This window comes from Nycticebus coucang, chromosome 9, assembly GCF_027406575.1.
Source record: "Nycticebus coucang isolate mNycCou1 chromosome 9, mNycCou1.pri, whole genome shotgun sequence".
Lineage (NCBI taxonomy): Eukaryota > Metazoa > Chordata > Mammalia > Primates > Lorisidae > Nycticebus > Nycticebus coucang.
The window spans coordinates 35793613-35803701 of record NC_069788.1 but is presented as its reverse complement, the minus strand read 5'-3'; the positions used below and the strand labels follow the sequence as shown (position 1 = coordinate 35803701).

Here is a 10089-nt window from a genome sequence, read left to right as displayed (position 1 = left end):
TCACCTCCTAATAAACTCTAGAATAGCACTGTCCAAAAGAAATACAAAGTGAGTCATGTATGTAATTTAAAATTTTCTAGGAGTCATTTCAAAAGGTAAAAAGAGAAATTATTATTATTATTTTTTTTTTTTGGCCGGGGCTGGGTTTGAACCCACCACCTCCGGCATATGGGACCGGCGCCCTACTCCTTGAGCCACAGGCGCCACCCAGAGAAATTATTATTTTTTAATTTTTTTTTTGAAGGTCTTCAGCTTTTATTTTTTTTTATTTTTATTTTTTATTGTTGGGGATTCATTGAGGGTACAATAAGCCAGGTTACACTGATTGCAATTGTTAGGTAAAGTCCCTCTTGCAATCATGTCTTGCCCCCATAACGTGTGACACACACCAAGGCCCCACCCCCTCTCCCTCCGTCCCTCTTTCTGCTTCCTCCCCATAACCTTAATTGTCATTAATTGTCCTCATATCACAGAAATTATTTTAATAACATTTTATTTAACTCTAAGATATCATTTCAACATCTAATCAATATAAAATTATTAATTTGAATCTGGGTGTACCTTAGACTTGTGACATATCTCAATTGCTTGCAGCCATATTTCTTTTTTTTATTAATATTAAATCATAGCCGTATACATTAATGTGATCATGGGGCACCATACACTGGTTTTATAAACAGTTTGACACATTTTCATCACACTGGTTAACATAGCCTTCCTGGCATTTTCTTAGTTACTGTGTTAAGACAATTATATTCTACATTTACTAAGTTTCACATGTACCCCTGTAAGATGCACCGCAGGTGTAATCCTGAGGCCATATTTCAAGTGCTCACTATACATACGTGACTACTGGGTACCATTTTGGGCAGTGTCACTCTAAAATTAGTTCTTTTTTTTCTGTCTCCTCAGACCAGAATGCAAACTCCATGAAGGCAGAGACTTTTGTCTGTTTTGTTTGTTGGATCTCCAGTTGCTAGACAGTGCCTGGAGCATAGTATGTGTCCAATAGTCATTCGTTAAATGACTGATGTTAAAATAGGCCTGGAGATGGAGGGCTTTGTCCCAAGACTATGGAGATAGGCATGGGGTTTCTACAAAGATGTCAGGAGTGATTGGTGGAGAGCTTGCTGCACAAGTTGGGACTTGAGCAGGGCTTAACTAGGAGAGATAAACTCAGAATCAACCCGTAGGGATTAGGAGCAGAGGCCTCTTCATCAGTGACAGGATTGTTTCCTCCTTTTAGCCACCCTGGAGACGGGACTTATTATTCTTGCTTGACACATGAGAAGCAGGAGGCTCAGAGAGGGTAAATAACTCGCCCAAATTTACGCACAGCCAGTAAATGGCCAAGCCAGAATTTAAACCAGCTTTTCTGACTCTGAATCTGGTGCTCTTTCCATCACACCACAGCTGCCCCAGGCTAGGGCAGGACATCAACAAATAAAAATGAATCGTCTAGACCGAATACAAACAGGGAGAAGAAAAGTGGGACAGGGGGAGGATATAATGGTGGCCAAACCCAGGGCCGAAATCCAGACTTCCCCAAGTGTGGTAAGGCAAGGCAAGAGATGTCTCCAGGGGCTGGGGCTTGTCAGTGGAAGATCCGAAACCTAAGCATGCAAGAGATTGCAACACATAGCCTTGGATGAGAGAAACAGTCTTGAAATAGACCATGGAGAAAATAAGGAGAAAATGAAAATGCCACATCCCCCAATTGTATAAGACCTGATCAGACACCCCCCTGGAGCATTTCTCAAGGATCTCTTAAGGCCCAGAGAAGGCCTAATCAAGACCTACCCTCTCTTCCCTCTGTGGGACTCATACCCTTGTCTGGGAGTCACACCCTGTGATGTAGCCATTCCTGGCTCTGCCTTGCTTGAGACCCTTTCCTTTTTCCCAAAAAAGCTACCTACTTTGGTCAGAGCCCTCAAATACCTTTAAGTTCTTGATTCTCCAGGGAAACTGCTAATTTACTGTTCTCCCTTCAACACCTTCTGCATGGACTTGGTAATTCTAGATCAGTTTCTTGTGTGAAGATCATTGTGGTGGACAGTGTGCAAATATAGATGCCAATAGTTCTTCCCATCCCTGTGCCCACATGCTGTTCCTCCCAACAAGAAGTAGAATTTATGTTTCCTCCTTTTGAATTTAGACTGGCGTTATGACCAGCTTTGCCTAAGAACGTGGCCAAAGAGATAGTCTGGAACTTTTAGGTGTAGTCCTTAAGAGGGATTGTAAGTTCCATTTTTGTCCTCTTGAAAGGCAGCTGCCATGTTGTAAGGAAGTCCAACTACCCTGTTGGAGAGAGGCCATGGAGGGAGAGAGAGGGGAAGGGAGACAGGGAGGGAGGAAGAGGGGGTTCAGCTAGTCCCCAGCTGTTTGAACCACCTCAAGCTGAGGGACCAAATACAAGTGAGGTCATTCTGGATTCTTCAGTGTCATTTGAGCTACTCTGGCCAATAACCCATAAAGTAGAGAGAAGTCATCCTGTGTCCAGATTTACCGAGTTATAAGCAAATATATGGGCTGTTGCTATTTAAAGCTACTAAGTTTTGGGGAGGTTATTAAATGGTGATAACTAAACCATCCAACTAAATAGTCACTTCCCATGCATAAGGTTTTATTGTAATTCATGAAGGTCTCAGAAAATAGAGGGAGGTTTAAAGAAGGAAGAGAGGGCATGTTTATAAAAGAATCAGAGACTAGAGGTCTGCTCTTGTAAGTTTGGTGGGAAGACTTTGGGCAAGGGCTGATTCAGGACAGACAAAGTAGTATCTTAATTTCTAGAGTAGGGAGAGAGACTCAATTCTATTGAGGTCTCACCAAGAAAAAGTGGGCAACATCTACAGCTTGAGGAAGAGAGGATGGAGGATTAGAAGAACTGGAAGAGAGAGAAGCACAAGGGATTTGGAGGAAAAGTCTGTAGAATCCTTTTTTTCCTCCTCCTTTTCATGCCCAGTACTTATTGAAGACCAGCCATGTGTGCTCTGCCCTGGCATAGGATGGTCTCTCATTTACTAGGAGTGGCTTTAGTCTAAGCTAGCCTAGCGATGGGGAATGGGCAAGACGACCCTTGGAAAGCCCCACCAGGTTAGCTTCAGAGTTTCTGGAAGAGAGACAGTTCAGCTACATCCACGGGACATCATCCATCAGGACATGGGGAACAGGGGAGGGCAGGGAAGGAATCAGTAAATATTTATAATCTGCCTGGAAAAGGAAAATACAAGGCGAAGACTGGGCTTGGCCAAACATCTGCTGAGGAGGGATTAAAGGGGTGACTTGGAAGGGGGAAGATCTAGAAACGAGGGAGCAGCGATTTAAAGGAAGAGGCTTGTCAGGCTCAGGTACCTGTGGAAGCAAGTCTGGGCCTGGGCGTCATCCTGGTGGGGACTAATTTTGATCCTATCCCCAGAACAAGAGAGGGCTGGGATCTGAAAAAGATTTTCAAAGGCTAGCTTGTGCATTTGCCTTTGGGGAATTATTTTCTTCATGAGGGAAATATAAGGACTGCCCTCAGGGATCTCCTAGTCTCGGGGGTGAGATGGCCCCTGCCCTTAGGATGCTCCCTGTCCTCACAGAGTTTCTAGTCTAAAGAAAGAGACAGAACCCTCTCCATCAGACATTTCTTTGTCGATTAGATGGAAACCAGACCTGGGAAACCAGTTGCCAGATATTGGTGCTAGACGAGCCCTTTCGGGCTTCTGACCCCATCCTTCCCTCTGCTCCCCATATGCATGCATAGTCCCAAAGGGCTTCTTCATTTGTCAGGAACTGTGCATGATGTTTCTCCACACACCCTTGACGGTCCCTGGATCTTGCTCCAAGTGGGATAGTTGCCAGCCAACATGTGCCCCTTTCCAGGGGCTCCTCCTGCCCCGTCTGCTGAATAGGGCTAAGAACCTTATTTGTTACCTCCTCAGACTTCCTGCAGGAAACCTATGCTCCCACTCCCTGTTTGTAGCTGGTCCAGCTATTCTGGCACTGAAAGTCCCTTAGGAGGTGTGGTGAGGGCCTGTGAAACCATCCCATAAGGACCTCTCCTTAGAGTCTCTGCCTGGGGCCTCTGCAGAGCCCTATCTGGGCTGCCCTAAGACCCACCAAGACTTCTGGTAGGTCTAGGTTGGATTTTTTGTTCTACCACTGGCCAGATTACTTCCCTGGGCCTCAACCTTTTCATCTCTCAAATGGGCACAATAATAGCTACAGGTGGAGTTTGAGGGTATGAAGTGATGTCATCATGTGAAAGTACCTTGTACAGTAACAGGTATGCAGGGTCAGAACAGTCATTATAATTATGTTGTTATTCCAGTATTTTCATCAATGCTTTTTTCTCTCAGAGCTTCCCCTTTAGTACATTTTGGCTGTTTTTCTTTTTCTCACTTAAAAAAAACTGAAATACTCTGTCTGGCTTTTATACTCATGTTTGCAAGTATACATCCTTACACTTCTGCTGAGGCAAACTAGAGCTGGTTTAGCCCTGGAACCCAGGAGTGAGATAAAGGTGGTAGACTGAAGAGAAAGGAGAGTGTAGAGAGGGCTGTTCTGGTAGGAGGTGATGCCCTACAGCTCTGAGCCCAAGGACAGGCACAAGGTGGACTTGCCTGACATGTATTTGTGGAATTAATGAGCAAATGAACAGGACCAGAACACAAGGCCAATCTTCTCTTACATTCCCCCAAATACACTAGAAGTCTCCGGTCTGGTGAAGGAGGCCTTATGTCAAGGCCTTATACACACAGCTGTGTTCTGGGCAAAGCACTTCGGAGCCTGACCCAGCTTTCATTTGAGAGGCTTACAGTGGAGGCCCTTACGGCTGTCCTCAGAAGCCCCTCGGGATGCTTGTTCCAGGATCTTTGAGTGAAAAGGTTTGCCGTATGAGTATGAGGAAGAGCTTCTGGGACTAGGCCCGGGGAGAAGACGACTTTCTCTGGGACTTTGAGAGCTGGGGTCTGCAGTTTCCTGGTGCGGCAGCAGGAAGATGTCTTCTGGGGAAATATTCAGGAAGGGTGTTTGCTTATCTCTTTGCTTTTGGCTTCTAAAGGCATCTCCATCCCCACCCTATTAATAAGGCTCCCTTATTCCCTCTCCAGGGGTTCCCCTCCCAGCTGCCAGCTTGAGAAAGAGAGAATGGTGAGGCTTGAGGCTGGGAGTTGTGGGGGAAGGCCTGTCCCCAGCACACGCCCTCCTGAGGCATGCTCTTTCCTGGAGCAGTTCGCCTGGTTGTTACAGAGTCTCTTCCGCACGAGCACATCCACATGGGCTTGCACACACACAAGTGTGACAGGGGTCACCGTTCCCAGTCACGGGGCAGCCGCCTGGTTGGGTAAGTATTCCCAGGGGCAGAGTGAGGCCCAGCTGGGAGAGTTAGCTTCTCAGGACCAGCCCCCATGGGGCTGGGGGGTGGGGGGCTGACCTGGCTGCGCTCTGTGACTCCAAGCTGCCCTCTGGGAGCTGGTGACTGTTCAGCAATAAACACCTCATGGCTATTAATAACTTTCTATCTGGCTGCCCAGAATTTATAACACTGGGTCACTTCTGGCCTGGTCCAGCCTTACTGCCTAGGTTCAAATCCTGGCTGCTAATTTTTTTTTTTTTGAATATGGAATGCTTCACAAATGTGTGTGTCATCCTGGCACAGGGGCCCTGTGAATCTCTGTATTGTTCCAATTTTAGTATATGTGCTGCCAAAGTGAGCACCTGGCTGCTAATTCTAAGCCCTGAGGTCCAAAACCCAAACCCAAAAGACAGCCTCAAGCTTGACGACTTCTAAATCATGTCTTAGGACAAAATCACGTTTCTGAATCTCAGTTGTCATCTGTAAAATATGCACCATGGTATCCATTTCAGAGTGTTTTGTGTACATAAAATCACATCATCCTTTCTTTTTTTTTTTTCCTTTTTTTTGTAGAGACAGTCTCACTTTATGGCCCTCAGTAGAGTGCCGTGGCCTCACACAGCTCACAGCAACCTCCAACTCCTGGGCTTAAGCGATTCTCTTGCCTCAGCCTCCAGAGTAGCTGGGACTACAGGCGCCCACCACAACGCCCGGCTATTTTTTGGTTGCAGTTTGGCCAGGGCAGGGTTTGAACCCGCCACCCTCAGTATATGGGGCTGGCGCCTTACTGACTGAGCCACAGGCGCTGCCCACATCATCCTTTCAATATTAGACGTAGGCAGTAGTATCCCCATTCTAGAGATGAGAACACTGATGTGGATAGGCCTAGGATGGTGACTGACAGGCTGTAAGGGCCCAGTAAAGGTTAGCTGGGCACAGGGTGGTGGGAAGAGAGGATTGGCCATTGGACAGAGCTGAGCTCTACTTTTGGCATCAGTAGAGTTTTCTGGCTCTGTGACATTGGGCAAGTTGTTCACCCTTTCTGAGCCTCCTTGTTCTGCTCTGCAGTGTGGGTGTGGAAACATCTTCCTCTCAGGTGTTGATGTAGATTAAGTTAAATAATGAATATAAAGTGATTGCCACTTAAGAGGGGCTAAATGAATATACTACTGCTGAATGAATGAATGCACATTAGTCACCTGACTCTGACCGGGTCCTCAAGTCTAGGCTCAGATCCTCTCTCAGTAGCCTGTGTGCTCCCTGAAGATGAGGGTAAAACTTTGGACTTGTTTCCTTGGGGCTGATCTACAGACTCCGCTGCCACCCCACCACAAAAAGCTCAGCATTTTAGATGGTTCTTCCCTTTGTGTGGCAACAGCCAATGTAGAAACTCACAAGGAAAACTGGAAATGACTTTTCTCTCAGTAATGAGGTACAGGCAAGGCTGGGGCACCGAGTCCCAGCCCTGTAATTAGTCCCTACCAGGATGTGGCCCCAGGCTTGGCTCCTGGCTGCATCCCCAACGTTGCTCTGTGCCCCCTCTCCTAGTCCAGTTCTAGCACTTAACACCCCTTCCTGGGACCGGGGAAGGGGACATTTTGCCCACAAAGGCTGTGAGAGCTCAGGGAATGCCTTCTTATTAAAGCCAGCGGGTCTCATCCCCTTTCCTTCTGGCTGTGGTCACCCCAGTCAGTCCCTTGGCACTGCCTGCCTCTGGCAGTTTCATTAAAAACCCCAAAGTCGTGTGTTTGTGTGTGGGGTGGTGGGAGGGGGTATTCAGGGAAGAAGGAGGGCAGAAGAGATGGGGGTTGTGGGGAAGAGCTCGGCTCCATGCTGGTAAAACCCTCCCCTAGGCCCCAAGACTTCAGAGAAACTGCCCCTCTCCCAGCCCCAGCCCCCAGATGCCAGTGGTGTGCCAGCCGTTGGCGTTTGCCTAACAGGAAGTTTCCCTGAAGACTGGCTTATTGTGAAGGGCCTGGTTGCCGGGAAGGGGCAAAGGATGCCATCCGCTCCCCCTCCCACCATCACATGCCAATTTCAAAGGCTACCTCTCCCCTTTCCAGCCCAGATGACGCTCTCCCTCCCTGGGGGGATCAGAGGTCGAGGGGCAGCTACTTGAGCTAGGGGTATCTGTGGTCCAAGGACTGCCTACTTGGGGCTGGAGGGGTCCCAGATGCCCTCATTTCTGCCCCATCCACATTCTGGATTGATACCAGGCACCTGGGCAGGAAGCTCTTCCTCAGTCTGACCTGGGTTTCTCTGCTGTCTGTTTGTCCTAAGTGGGCCTCAGGCCTACTGGGTTGCTAGATACAGCAAATAAAAATACAGGGTGACCAGTTAAATTTTCATTGTTTGTCTGAAATGTTCACCTTCAGCTGAGTATTCTGTACTTATCTGGCAACCCTGCCTGGAGCTGGACTGGTGAATTCTCAGGTGCTTTGATGCTGCCCACCCCTCTTTGGTCCCCACTCTTGCCACTGGATCCTGTGTAGATGTGGCATACAAGCCTTGCCAGTTCTGGATATGTCCTCAATTTCAGCCTGCAGCAGAGATCTGCAGGCTCTCTCCCACTCATGCTGAGAGCCTCCCTTGGACTGAGCTTGTCCATCATACTCTGGAGGACCTGGATGCTGACCCTTGAGACAGACCTTTTCTGTAGTTTTAACATGACCTTTAGTGCTGTGACCTGTGGAAGCCCTAGGGGAGCCTGCTGGCCAGCAAACAGCCACTCACCTTTCCTGATGACCCATCAGTGGTGATTCTCGCCCTCAGCCCTTGTTCTGCAGGCAGCTATTGCAAGAAGTCCCTCAGGCTCTGGAAACTTACAGTGGAAATACTTCCCTGGGAGCCAAAATCCCTGTGTTCTGGCTTGATCTCTGTTACTGACCTGCCCTGTGACCTTGGGAAGGTCCTGCTTCCTTTCTGGGCCTCAGTGTCCCCATAGGTACAAAGGCAATATATCTAGCCTGCTGAGATTGGAGTGTTTTTCAAAGTGCAAGTTGTGATCTATATGTATCAGTGGGTCATGAAGTCAGTTTAGCAATTTGCAACCAGCATTAATCTTTTTCTTAAATGCGGAGGAGAATAGGGGCCGGGAACTCTGGGGGGTCAAAGTGGGAGGATGCTTGAGGTCAGGAGTTCAAAACCAGTCTGAGCAAGAGCACTACCTCATCTTCGAAAGAAAGGAAGGAAGGAAGGAAGAAAGATTAGCTGGGCCTTATAGCAGGTGCCTGTAGTCCTAGCTATAAGGAAGGAAGGAAAGGAAAGGGAGGGAGGGAGAGAGAGAAGGAAGGAAGGAAGGGAAGGAAGGAAGGAAGGAAGGAAGAAAGGAAAGAAGGAAGGAAGGAAGGAAGGAAGGAAGGAAGGAAGAAAGATTAGCTGGGCCTTATAGCAGGTGCCTGTAGTCCTAGCTACAAGGAAGGAAGGAAAGGAAAGGGAGGGAGGGAGAGAGAGAAGGAAGGAAGGAAGGAAGGAGGGAAGGAAGGAAGGAAGAAAGAAAAGAAAGGAAAGAAAAGCTGGGCCTTATAGCAGGTGCCTGTAGTCCTAGCTACAAGGAAGGAAGGAAAGGAAAGGGAGGGAGGGAGAGAGAGAAGGAAGGAAGGAAGGAAGGAAGGAAGGAAGAAAAGAAAGGAAAGAAAAGCTGGGCCTTATAGCAGGTGTCTGTAGTCCTAGCTACCTAGGAGGCTGAGGCAGGAGAACTGCTTGAGCCCAGGAGATGAGGTTGCAGTGAGCTCTTACGATCCACTGCACTCTAACCAAGGTGCAAGACTCTGTCTCAAAAAAAAAAAAAAAAAAAGAGAATAAAGTAGAAAATATTCAAACAGACTTGCACTGTAGGGGTAAGTATCATGTTTTGAAACTTGTCAGGGGTGTGTATGTATATGTATTCTGAGTCATAATTTAGCATGTATCTTTCACATGCATTACAGTAAAATAAAAAAGTAAGAAGACAACATCTTAGAAGCTGTGACAGGAGGGTTATAGTGACAACTGGACACCCTGAAGGGGCTTCTGCTGCTTCTTCATGCCATGAATGACAGGCCCGGGAACAGCCCTTGCACAGGGCTGGGCTCCTCTTTGCTCTCCTAAGCAGTAACCTGTCTTCTTCCTCTGTCTCCCCACGAGGTCCCTCCCAGTTGAGAGCCCCCAGGAGCTAGTGTGGCTCCCTGGGCCACACCAACTGGAGGAGGAGGAGGAGGAGGATCTGGGATCCACAGCCTGGTGCTGTTCAGTCAGCCTAGCTGCCTCTGGCTGGGTTCTGCCCCACAGAAATAATACTGGATTGGGAAACCGAAGCTCCAGCCAAGTGGAGGAACACGGCTCCCTCCTAGCTTTCCCAACTGCCCTCCACCCTGGCATTCTCGATGCTATTTAACCCCTTTCTGGGAGGTGGGGTAGGTAGCCCTTGCCAGGCAATCTGGGGTCCGGGTAGGTGGAAAAAGATGGAAAAGAGTGAGGGGCTGATGACCCTCAGCTATGTGATTTCTATCAAATCTCTGATTTCTGGATCACATTGCCCTCCCTGTCTTCCTGCTAAGGAATGAGATCCAGGTGTAACCCATATTACCACAGGATTATTTGAGGATAAAACAGGCAGAAGATGGGAAAGACTTCTAGTGATTGCTATTCAGATTATTTCGTCACTATGTGCGTCTCTCTCTGTGGGTGCTGTCATCCTGGGGTCCATGTTGCAGAGGGAAATATAGGCTGAAAGGGGAACTGGCCCTGGAGTTGAATAGTGCTACTCCAGA

The 10089-nt window shown here is 48.0% G+C and overlaps 1 non-coding gene across 1 annotated transcript; it reads right to left on the bottom strand.

Moving 5' to 3' along the window:
• Positions 1–5596: 5596 nt before the first annotated feature.
• Positions 5597–5700, bottom strand: LOC128595090 (U6 spliceosomal RNA). The gene has a single exon (XR_008382776.1). It is a non-coding gene; the product is annotated as a U6 spliceosomal RNA (small nuclear RNA).
• Positions 5701–10089: the final 4389 nt, after the last annotated feature.